Below are 13670 nucleotides of genomic sequence, written 5' to 3' on the forward strand. Positions count from 1 at the left end.
ATAGAGGATAGGATAGAGGATAGGATAGTGCATAGGATAGAGGATAGGATAGAGGATAGGATAGAGGATAGGATAGAGCATAGGATAGAGGATAGGATAGAGGATAGGATAGAGGATAGGATAGAGCATAGGATAGAGGATAGGATAGATTATAGGATAGAGGATAGGATAGAGGATAGGATAGTGCATAGGATAGAGGATAGGATAGAGCATAGGATAGAGAATAGGATAGTGCATAGGATAGTGCATAGGATAGGGGATAGGATAGAGGATAGGATAGAGCATAGGATAGAGGATCGGATATATGATAGGATAGAGGATAGGATAGAGGATAGGATAGAGGATAGGATAGAGGATAGGATAGAGCATAGGATAGAGGATTGGATAGAGGAGAGGATAGAGGATAGGATAGAGCATAGGATAGAGGATAGGATAGATGATAGGATAGTGCATAGGATAGAGCATAGGATAGAGGATATTATAGAGGATAGTATAGAGGATAGTATAGAGGATAGGATAGAGGATAGGATAGAGGATAGGATAGATGATAGGATAGAGGATAGGATAGAGGATAGGATAGAGGATAGGATAGAGGATAGGATAGATGATAGGATAGAGGATAGGATAGAGGATAGGATAGTGCATAGGATAGAGGATAGGATAGAGGATAGGATAGAGGATAGGATGGAGCATAGGATAGAGGATAGGATAGAGGATAGGATAGAGGATAGGATAGTGCATAGGATAGAGGATAGGATAGATTATAGGATAGAGGATAGGATAGAGGATAGGATAGTGCATAGGATAGAGGATAGGATAGAGCATAGGATAGAGAATAGGATAGTGCATAGGATAGTGCATAGGATAGGGGATAGGATAGAGGATAGGATAGAGCATAGGATAGAGGATCGGATATATGATAGGATAGAGGATAGGATAGAGGATAGGATAGAGGATAGGATAGAGGATAGGATAGAGCATAGGATAGAGGATTGGATAGAGGAGAGGATAGAGGATAGGATAGAGCATAGGATAGAGGATAGGATAGATGATAGGATAGTGCATAGGATAGAGCATAGGATAGAGGATATTATAGAGGATAGTATAGAGGATAGTATAGAGGATAGGATAGAGGATAGGATAGAGCATAGGATAGAGGATAGTATAGAGGATAGGATCGAGGATAGGATAGAGGATAGGATAGAGGATAGGATAGAGGATAGGATAGATGATAGGATAGAGGATAGGCTGGATGATAGGATAGAGGATAGGATAGGGGATAGGATAGGGGATAGGATAGAGCATAGGATAGAGGATAGGATAGATGATAGGATAGAGAATAGGATAGGGGATAGGATAGAGCATAGGATAGAGGATAGGATAGATGATAGGATACAGGATAGGATAGAGGATAGGATAGAGCATAGGATAGAGGATAGGATAGATGATAGGATAGTGCATAGGATAGAGCATAGGATAGAGGATAGTATAGAGGATAGTATAGAGGATAGTGTAGAGGATAGGATAGAGGATAGGATAGAGCATAGGATAGAGGATAGGATCGAGGATAGGATCGAGGATAGGATAGAGGATAGGATAGAGGATAGGATAGTGCATTGGATACAGGATAGGATAGAGGATAGGATAGAGGATAGGATAGATGATAGGATAGAGGATAGGATAGGGGATAGGATAGAGCATAGGATAGAGGATAGGATAGATGATAGGATAGAGGATAGGATAGAGGATAGGATAGAGGATAGGATAGAGGATAGGATAGTGCATAGGATAGAGGATAGGATAGTGCATAGGATAGAGCATAGGATAGAGGATAGGATAGTGCATAGGATAGAGGATAGGATAGAGGATAGGATAGAGGATAGGATAGTGCATAGGATAGAGCATAGGATAGAGGATAGGATAGTGCATAGGATAGAGGATAGGATAGAGCATAGGATAGAGGATAGGATAGATGATAGGATAGAGGATAGGATAGAGGATAGGATAGAGGAAAGGATAGAGCATAGGATAGAGGATAGGATAGATGATAGGATAGAGGATAGGATAGAGGATAGGATAGAGGAAAGGATAGAGGATAGGATAGAGGATAGGATAGAGGATAGGATAGAGGAAAGGATAGAGCATAGGATAGAGGATAGGATAGTGCATAGTATAGAGGATAGGATAGAGGATAGGATAGAGGATAGGATAGAGTATAGGATCGAGGATAGGATAGAGGATAGGATAGAGGATAGGATAGAGCATAGGATCGAGGAAAGGATAGAGCATAGGATAGAGGTTAGGATAGTGCATAGTATAGAGGATAGGATAGAGGATAGGATAGTGCATAGGATAGAGGATAGGATAGATGATAGGATAGTGCATAGGATAGAGCATAGGATAGAGGATAGTATAGAGGATAGTATCGAGGATAGTGTAGAGGATAGGATAGAGGATAGGATAGAGCATAGGATAGACGATAGGATCGAGGATAGGATCGAGGATAGGATCGAGGATAGGATAGAGGATAGGATAGAGGATAGGATAGTGCATTGGATACAGGATAGGATAGAGGATAGGATAGAGGATAGGATAGATGATAGGATAGAGGATAGGATAGGGGATAGGATAGAGCATAGGATAGAGGATAGGATAGATGATAGGATAGAGGATAGGATAGAGGATAGGATAGAGGATAGGATAGAGCATAGGATAGAGGATAGGATAGAGCATAGGATAGAGGATCGGATAGAGGATAGTATAGTGCATAGGATAGAGCATAGGATAGAGGATAGGATAGTGCAGAGGATAGAGGATAGGATAGAGGATAGGAAAGAGGATAGGAAAGTGGATAGGATAGAGGATAGGATAGAGGATAGGATAGAGCATAGGATAGAGGATAGGATAGAGCATAGGATACAGGATAGGATAGTGCATAGGATAGAGGATAGGATAGTGCATAGGATAGAGGATAGGATAGTGCATAGGATAGTGCATAGGATAGAGGATAGGATAGAGGATAGGATAGAGGATAGGATAGAGGATAGGATAGTGCATAGGATAGAGCATAGGATAGAGGATAGGATAGTGCATAGGATAGAGGATAGGATAGATGATAGGATAGATGATAGGATAGAGGATCGGATAGAGCATAGGATAGAGGATAGGATAGATGATAGGATAGAGGATAGGATAGAGGATAGGATAGAGGAAAGGATAGAGCATAGGATAGAGGATAGGATAGTGCATAGTATAGAGGATAGGATAGAGGATAGGATAGTGCATAGGATAGAGTATAGGATCGAGGATAGGATAGAGGATAGGATAGAGGATAGGATAGAGCATAGGATCGAGGAAAGGATAGAGCATAGGATAGAGGTTAGGATAGTGCATAGTATAGAGGATAGGATAGAGGATAGGATAGTGCATAGGATAGAGTATAGGATAGAGGATAGGATAGAGGATAGGATAGAGCATAGGATAGAGTATAGGATAGAGGATAGGATAGAGGATAGGATAGAGCATAGGATAGAGGATAGGATAGAGGAAAGGATAGAGCAAAAGATAGAGGATAGGATAGAGCATAGGATAGAGGATAGGACAGAGGATAGGATAGAGGATAGGATAGTGCATAGGATAGTGGATAGGATAGAGGAAAGGATAGAGCATAGGATAGAGGATAGGATATTGCAGAGGATAGAGGATAGGATAGAGGAAAGGATAGAGGATAGGATAGAGGATAGGACAGAGGATAGGATAGAGGAAAGAGGATAGGATAGAGGATAGGATAGTGCATAGGATAGAGGATAGGATAGAGGAAAGGATAGAGCATAGGATAGAGAAGAGAATGGAGCATAGGATAGAGGATAGGATAGTGCATAGGATAGAGGATAGGATAGAGGAAAGGATAGAGGATAGGATGGAGCATAGGATAGAGGATAGGATAGTGCATAGGATAGAGGATAGGATAGAGGATAGGATAGTGCATAGGATAGAGGAAAGGATAGAGGAAAGGATAGAGCATAGGATAGAGAAGAGGATGGAGCATAGGATAGAGGATAGGATAGTGCATAGGATAGAGGATAGGATAGAGGAAAGGATAGAGGATAGGATGGAGCATAGGATAGAGGATAGGATAGTGCATAGGATAGAGGATAGGATAGAGGATAGGATAGTGCATAGGATAGAGGATAGGATAGAGGATAGGATAGTGCATAGGATAGAGGATAGGATAGAGGAAAGGATAGAGCATAGGATAGGGAAGAGGATGGAGCATAGGATAGAGGATAGGATAGTGCATAGGATAGAGGATAGGATAGAGGAAAGGATAGAGGATAGGATGGAGCATAGGATAGAGGATAGGATGGAGCATAGGATAGAGGATAGGATAGAGGATAGGATAGTGCATAGGATAGAGGATAGGATAGAGGAAAGGATAGAGCATGGGACAGATGATAGGATAGAGGATAGGATAGAGGATAGGATAAAGCATAGGATAGAGGATAGGATAGAGCATAGGATAGAGCAAAGGATAGATGATAGGATAGAGGATAGGATAGAGGATAGGATAAAGCATAGGATAGAGGATAGGATAGAGCATAGGACAGAGGATAGGAGAGAGGATAGGAGAGAGGATAGGATAGAGGATAGGATAAATCATAGGATAGAGGATAGGATAGAGCATCGGATAGAGCATAGGATAGAGGATAGGATAAAGCATAGGATAGAGGATAGGATAGAGGATAGGATAAAGCATAGGATAGAGCATAGGTTAGAGGATAGGAGAGAGGATAGCCTCTCCTGCTCTTTTCAATGAAGCCTCTCCCCGCTCTCTGCGCCCTTTTCAATGAAGCCTCTCCCCGCAGCCCACGCTCTTTTCAATGAAGCCTCTCCCAGCACCCCACGCTCTTTTCAATGAAGCTTCTCCCAGCACTCCACGCCCTTTTCAGTGAAGCCTCTCCCTGCACTCTGCACTCTTTTCAAATGTGACAGCATTGTCATTTTTCAGTCTTTATTCCCATTGATTTGAGCTCATATTTCAACCTAAATTTGTCTCCCTGCTGTAATTGTCTGTCTCAGAAACAGTTTGGTATTTTGTCTTAGTTATTCTTATACATGTGGCTTAAATAATAAATTTCCATTTTAACTCTTCTGGGGGTATTGTGATAAAAGCGGAATCTAGGGGGTATGTTTTCCAGTTCCTGGTGCTGAAATAGTGGCGCCAGACTACCACAAGCTTCAAACTCACCAAAAATACATCGGGCCAATCACATTGGATTTTCTGGGGCGAAACCTGATCACTTTTGCATCACAAATCCCAGCCCAAATTGGGCTAACTGCCTGATCTTGCCAAAGGCTGGGATACAGGAAAGAGCCTCACGATCATTTCTTAAAGGGCTGCAGATCATAATTGAAGTGATGCTGCTATTGAAAGGAGAATAGGTTCAGCGTTTCCAGACTAGAAATTTACTTTTCAGCTTCCCAAAGAAGTTGTTGCATAAATCGTAGAAGCAAGAAACAGTCTGTGGGAGTTGCAAGTTTCAAGTCAAGTCAGGTGTCGGTCTCTCCCATGACAGGCCCAGGCATCTTACATTCAGGAGCATGCCTGCATTGCTCAATATCTCATTATACAATAGCATTATGGATCAGTGCAACAATAGGGTCCTTTTCTGATCTGAATTGCACATCATGTCTATGCTTCTCTAACCTTTTCAAAGGTGGGCTGAGAAACACTTGTCAAGGGAAGGCCACATATGATTTGGTAAATTGGGTTATTTCATAGAAAGCAAGTCAAAGTACAGAATAACTGTCAAAGGAAATTCTGTTTCTTTCATTCAATCCTACTTCTCACCTCTGAAATAATAAACCATGTACACAGTCCTATTCATCAGCTGTGCTACAGGGCTGAATTTTTAACTATTGGCGTGGCTCTAGGTGACGGCACCAGAAGCAGATGCTGTTGCCATAAGAGCAAAATGCGGCTGGCCAACCGTGATCACATGGCAGTTGGCCAATCAAGGAAGTGCAGGCATGGGACCCCTGCACTCAAGGGCCAGAGGAGGGGATCGAAGCGCTGTTATCTAATACAACATCAGGTATGGAAGCCATATTTAAAGGGCTACCACCCCTGTATTTATTCCTGCCTGCTGCCCCAGGACCTGTTCTGCTGCCTCTGCTGCCCCAGAACACCTTTTGCTTCCTCTGCTGCCCAGGACCCATTCTGCCCCCTGCTCCCTAATAGGTAAGGAGCTGAACGCGAGCCTGCTGCATCCATGGCTGAAGGAAGACATCGGGTGGCCCTATGGTTCAGTGATGCCTCCCTGCTAGTTCTCCTCCAGGCTGCAAGGGCAAGGCGGGATGTCCTCTTCTCCAGGGATGGAAGGCAGAGACCTCCCTGCCTGACCAAGCAAGCCTGAATGGAGATAGCAGAGGAGGTCAGCAACTGTGGGGTCACCCCCAGGACGTAGATCCAGTGTAGGAAGCAGGTCAATGACCTCATGCAAGCTGCTAAAGTGAGTGCTCCAAACACTTTGGACCCTGTGAGCATTGCATGTGGCAGAGGGAGCGTTTGGTGGAGAGGGTGTAACCATCGAGTCATGTGTATTTGGGAAGGGCAGCATGACATGCTGCCGGAAGCTTGGCTGCATCTCGGTGAGAGGCACATGTCATTCATTGTATAACCCCACACAGTCCTTTGAGAGGGGCTACATGCAGGAGGCACATGTGTACCTCTATCATGGACTGCTGGACTATCACTATCAGAGGTCTTGGGCTTGTCCCCGCTGGGAGATTAACTTGGTTCAACATTGGTCTACAGGAGAAGACAGCCCACAATCAAAAAGAGCATGCCAAGACCAGTGGTGGAGTGCCTTAACTCCATGTCTGAAGCCTGATGGAGGAGGAGGCCATGGAACTGACAGGGCAGCAAGGCGGCCTCACCATAGCTGATGGCGAGATGGGGCGCCTACCCAAGAGAGTGTGTGAGCATCCCCTGGTACACAAGGGTGCATCTGCTGCAAATGATCCAGGTTGCCCATCTGTTCACCACTACATCATTGGAGCTGCACAGAGGTGGTTGGAATGTCACAATGGGCAGACCCTGACCTGTCAAAGTCTCTGTTTTCTCATACAGGTAAAGATAAATGACAAGAACAAAGAGCTGTAGAGACGGAGGGACAGTTGGCCACCTCTGAGGCAGAGGAGGGAGCCTCAGAAGGTGCACTGTTGCATCATTCCCCCGCACCCTCCACCATTGCAGCTGCTCTCACGTCAGTGGGTATCCAGTTGCGTTTAAATTGCGTTAAATGCGTTAAAAACAACCTGATGAGCACATCATAGATGCACCCCAGCAGCTGATGGAGGGTGCGACAGCCCATGCCATTGGCAGTCAGTGGACTGTGGGAGGCCAGGTTGATGACATGCCTTTGGTGTCACCAGCAACATAAGAAATGCTGCAGCGAGAGGTAATGTAACATCTGGCAGAGCTGACAGAGGCTTTGCATACCCAAGCTCGGGTGATGGAAGAGTCCATCCAGGCCTTTGGTGCTGCGCTGTCTCTGATGGGTGCACGTCTGGCTTCCTCCGCTGCAAGATTGCGACTCTCATCTAGAGTCAGATCCAGCAGACAATCAATGGCTGCCAGAGATGTGGGCAGGCCTGCACATTGTCCATGAACTCAATGCAGCAGTGCCAAGGGGAGAGGTGGACGAGGCACCTGGAGTCTCCACCAGGTACATGGCCCTCTCTCTTGTCTCTTGTTGTTGTTCTCTGCTGCATGTAACAAGGACAAGACTCCTTTAAACCTGGCAGCTTTCCAGTTAACCCTCCCCTCTCCCAATCAGTGATTAGACTTGTATTAAAGGATGCCTTTCTTAACCAACCAAGGATCATTTTGTGATGCTTGCTAACCTTTTGGATTTGGGCAAGTAGTACCCCTTTGTGTTGACTACTTTACCTCAATGCTTTTACATTTCAAGGATGCCTTTCTCACTACGAGACAAATCTACACAGAAGCTGTTTTCACTGTCTGCTCTCAAGGTCTCACCCTTTTGCTGCAAGTAAGCATTCTAAAACTTGACATAAGCTCCCCAGAATCCTTCTGCCTTGACATCTTGTCCATCCATACTGTGCCCTATTTCCTAAGTTTTTCCCCTTTACCATACTACAAAGAAGGGTTCTAATAAAGCTAAATGTTAGTTTATAATAGCTGGATTTTTAACAATTAGTATGCTGGTTATTAACTTTCCGTAACCTAATAATCTGCTAAGGTGATCCCAAGGCAGGGAGCATCAAGGTCTGCCTCCACCTCAGCTGACAGCGCAGGGGGACCACCACAGAGCAGCACCTAGAACAGATTTAAGAAGGGCACAGAAATGCACTCAGGGATTCATGGCTGAATGTACATTTCAGATGGATAGGGTTGCATTTGGTGTCATGCTGATTAAAGAAATGATGTTCTCTCACTACGTCTCCTTCCTATTGTTGATGCCCTTTGGGATTTCATTTAAAACCTTCCTCCCAAGGGGCTGGAAGTAAGGGACCAAGCACCGAGCACGCAAAGCTTTGGCATTGCCACTGTGCGAGGTATACCTGGGAATTGCAATGTGGAAGGAAGAAGTCGACCACAGGGCTGCATAAAGGTAAGCCTTTATTGGAGCGCTGCCACAAATTGATAAGGCTCAAAGGTAATGAGACCCTTGCTGGGGCATACTGAAGAACTCCACCGGATTGATCTAGGCACCTGAATATCATCTTCAGGTGGCCAATGGCCTGCTCGATGGTCGCTCGTGTTGACCCGTGGCAGGTGTTGTACCTCTCCTATGTATCCGTGCGTGGGTTCTGCACAGGCGGCAGTAGTCATGTTCTCAGTGGGTAGCCCGTGGCTCCAAGGATCCATCCCTGAAGGTGCACAGTGGGGTCGGACAAGGTCTGGCACCTGGGACTACCGTAGTATGTAAGCATCGTGGCGGCTGCCTGGCGAACCATACACACACCTGCAGGATCTGTTTGCAGTGGTCACAGACCAGTTGTACATTATGAGAGTGGAAAGCTGCTCTGCGGGAGCCTTGATGGTCACATACATGCAGTTGATGACCCACACCTGGGGAATTCAGTGATGGCCCCAAATCTTATAGCCCTCTCAATTTGATTGAATCGGTGTTGAAGCGCACATAGTTGCTGGTTCTCCTTAACGGGCATTTGTGACCTCCTTGATGCACCAATGTGCAGCAGACTGTGACATTCCAAAGATATCTCGAGTGGATCCCTGGAATTATCTGGTGACATAGATGTTCAGTGCCATGGTGACCTTCAGCGACACTGGCATCGGGTGTCCACTGTTGTAATATTGTTGTAATGGAATGTGTAAATATCAAGTGTGCATCATCACTGCAGGAAGTGATGTCATACAGCATGTGACACAGGTAGTAGCAGCTGTGTTGATCCCTAGTAAGATGTGACTGTAGAGCTCTCCTTGAACTTTTATATGGTATTGTGAGAAGTCAATGAAAAAATCCCAAAGTATTTGTTACCATTCATCAGTCTGTGATTGGTAAGTTTGTGTGAAGAACCCAATAACTGAACATGGTGGTAGCTGTGCATTTTTGAAGACCACGTTGCAGAAGTAAAGTGTTATGAAAGTGCTTCCATTTTTTAAATGTTTTTTGAGGACTTGTGTTTAAAAATTATGGAAATGGATTGATTTGAAAGACTGAAGAGATTCCATAGATGCTGAACTTTGGCTTTTTTTAAAGGTCACTGGAAGGACTTGAGATTTTGTTTAAAAACAAACCCTTACTGGAAGTCACATGTCTTAAAATAAGTATACAGCAGGAGCCTTGGTGACTAGGGGAGTTGTTCACAGAAAAGTGACATGTCAAGATTTATGGTGGTCAACAGTTGGTTTTGTTTTTGGATATTGTTTTGAGTCAGTCAGGGGTAAGCCTGCTAAGAGAGAAACCTCCAGTTCATCCTTTTTCCAACTCTTTGAGAAACCCTGAGAATCCAGTTTGATAGCTGAAACCCCTGATGCAGTGATTCTCCTGGAAAGCCTGCCAGACTAATCCTTGATGTCGCTTGAAAAGAACTGCTCCAAAAAGATCCCAGTGACAGCCGTCTACATGTATTTGGATGCCTGAATAAAGGACTGGGAACATACTATATCTTATTGCTTTTCTTCAAGAACTAACAGGTATTTGGACAAAGTTTTTTTGTCCTTTTTGTAAAGAGATCTCGGCAGAGAGAACTTCTTTATTTCTTTCTTTAACCGGGGTGTGAGTGTGTGTGTTTTGGGTTAGTTTAGAAGGGAACTTTCATATTTCAACCTGTGTGTTAATAAACTTTGCATCTTTATTGAATAAGTCTAGTTTTGTAATAAATTAAAACTGTTGTTGTTTATTAAAGAAACCTGGTTGGCGGATTTTATTCTGAAACTAAAATAGATAAAGTATGTAATTGGCCGTATCGGTGACTGGGTAAAATATTCAAATATAGGTTGTGACCCGTGGAGAAGTGAAACTTGAGAAAGACATTGCACACCTCCACTGGCCAGTAAGAACATAGTGTCAGTTTGGAATTGGATTAAAAGGTTGCAAAGCCACTGGGGTGTTGTGGTGCAGTTCCTAGTGAAAAAAGCTTTTTGGGCAAGGTCGAAGAAAAGGCACATGATACAGGCTACAGCGCCACAGAGCTACAGCAATACAAAGACTGGTTCTGGGCATGGTGAAGACTCAAGCTGCTGGCACAGCAGATCTGCAGTACTGTTCAATATTTCCATCAAAGGAAACCCAATCCACAGTAAACCAGAAGGATCCTTGAGAAGCAAGGAGCAACGGAACGATGACTGCTACATTTCCATCATGAATTGGAAGGCCACAGATGTCTTATCCTATTTTAAGCTTTGTCGCCAGAGTATGGAACTGTTTCTTGGATTTATCCTTCGCTGAACCTGAAGATCACTCACTACGCTGTGCCACGGCCACTTCTGGGTTCCCTATCCGAAACTGAAGTCGACAATGGATCGTGACCCACCCAGCAAAATCCATCCCTTGTTGTATCAGTGTGAAATAGACTGTCAGCTGTGACATTCCACATAATGGCCTGTATATTTCAATCTACATTGTCAACTCCTGCAACCGGACTTTTTTAAAAAACCTGTGAGGGTGTATTGTATCATAAAGCACAGCACTTAAGCATAGCTCGATCCACAAATTCATTCTGTGAAGAAAATGATTATAAGTCCTGAAAAGTGACATTGGATGAATGATGAAGCAGTGCACCACTCAGACTTGCTGTTGGATGGCTGGTGAAGAGGAGGTGCTGCAGTATGGATACAGAGATATGGAGATTTTTCCTGGTTTGGCAGTCCAGAGCAACCCCTCTCCCAAAGGATAGAAATGCAGCAGGAAGTGGATGATAGGCTCAACACTGTTTATAGTACCTGCAGGATCTGCAAGAATATGGCACATATTAAGGAAGAACAATTAGTCAATAGTACCATTTACCAGATGCATGACTCAGTATGCACATTGTTACGGCCAGGTGGTAAAGCGTGTGGGTGTTTCCCCCTGTTCATCTCCCAACTGACCGCAGCAAGTGTTTTTGTTACTGGGTTTTAACCCCTTGTGTTATATTTGTCAAATAAATAGACAGTGGCAGGTTTTCTTGTAGGTTTAAAACAGAAGATTAACTATTTATTGAACAATATTAATTCCCAAAATGGTCACAACAGCATCCACACACGCATTCACTCATGAACACACACATAAGAACAAATAGAAATGGGTGAGGATGAGGTCCTATATGTTTTTCCCTCTTGTTGGTTCGCTCACCACCTGCCGCATACCCAGTCTAGCAGCTATGCCATAGAGTCATAGAGTACCGAAACAGGCCCTTCAGCCCACGCCGATCATCAACCACCCATTTACACTAATCCCATTTTTCCCTCTCACATCCCCACCTTCCCTCAATTCTCCTACCACCTCCTTACACTAGGGAACATTTTTTACAATGGCCAATTTACCGATCAACCTGCAAGTCTTTGGCAGGTGGGAGGAAACTGGAGCACCAGGAGGAAGCCCGCGCGGTCACAGGGAGAACTTGCAAACTCCGCACAGGCAGTACCCAGAACCAAACCCGGGTCGCTGGAGCTGTGAGGCTGCGGTGCTAGCCAGTGCGCCACTGTGCCGCCCTTTAGGAGTTGGCCAGCTCGGTCAGTAGCGGTGCTACTGAGCCACTCTTGGTGATGGACATTGAAGTCCGCCACCCAGATTACATTCTGCCCCCTTGCCACCCTCAGTGCTTCCTCCAAGTGGTGATCAACATGGAGGAGTACTGGCTCATCAGCTGAGGGAGGGCAGGAGGTGGTAATCAGCAGGAGGTTTCACTGCCCATGTTTGACCTGATGCCATGAGACTTCATGGTGTCCGAAGTCGATGTTGAGGACTCCCAGGGCAACTCCTTCTCAACTGTATACCACTGTGCCGCCACCTCTGCTGGGTCTGCCCTATCGGTGGGACAGGACATACCCAGGGATGGTGATGGCAGTGTCTGGGACATTGTCTGTAAGGTATGATTCCATGAGTATGGCTATATCAGGCTGTTGATCGACAGAGAGGAAATGGGTAAGTGGTTTAAAGTGAGGTAGCTGCTCAGGGTTCACAGTAAACCTTTTGAATATTCTCAGAGCACAATTTCTCTTTTAAAGTTGCCAGCCCTAATTTGATGGTAGATTTTTCTGGTAGTTGAGACTTCAGTCTGGAGGCGATGATCACTTTTGTTTCTCTGCTGCAGCAAGTTGAAGTGTAGAATTCACAGCAGAGCTCCTTCTTTGGCTTTTGCTAGATCTCTTACAGCTCTCAGCTAGACAGGTTTCTGTGATGTTGTTCTGATTCCCTTCTCTGTCCAGAGAGCTACTTTTTAAGGTCAAAATCTCTCACATGTTGCCTCTGTTAGGAGACGCAGAGATCCCCTTCCTGTGGTAACCAACAATGGACCAGGATGTGGCCACTTTTTTTTATTCTTTCATGAGATATGGGTGTCATTGGCAAGGCCAGCATTTGCTGCCCATCCCTAATTGCCCTTGCGAAGGTGGTGGTGAGCTCCCTTCTTGAACTGCTGCAGTCCATCTGGTGCGCGTACTCCCACAGTACTGTTAGGGAGGGAGTTCCAGGCTTTTAATTTTATTTCACACCTCCTTTATTTCAGAAGATCCCATTCAATTCAAAATTGTCTCTTGCTGGGTGTAATTGACAATTCTTAGCTTGTAATATATCCTTTTGTCCTTAACGGACAGTAAAACATTTTAAATATACAGAGCCAGTTCGTTTGAATTTTGGGGCCATTTTGCAGCACCTTGTCCACTTTTTTAAAGGAAAAGTCACTTTTTATAATTCTTCAGTTTGGGTTCTGTATTTTCATCGCTGTGCTTCAAGTGGGCGTGACAATATCATAAAGTTTTCATGTCAACCTGCAGTCTATTTACTGCCGCCCCCACCGCACCTCTCCCCCCATGCCAAGGCTTACACAAACTTCCAGCTCTTTTATTACTTACTATACCTACCTTACTCCATAAAGGCACATATTCAAGCTGTAATTTACAATTGAAAGCCTTAGCACATTCACATTTCCGAAAATCTTTTCACATAATAACAGCACTGTAGCATAACCTAGCA

This window comes from Heterodontus francisci, chromosome 14, assembly GCF_036365525.1.
Source record: "Heterodontus francisci isolate sHetFra1 chromosome 14, sHetFra1.hap1, whole genome shotgun sequence".
Lineage (NCBI taxonomy): Eukaryota > Metazoa > Chordata > Chondrichthyes > Heterodontiformes > Heterodontidae > Heterodontus > Heterodontus francisci.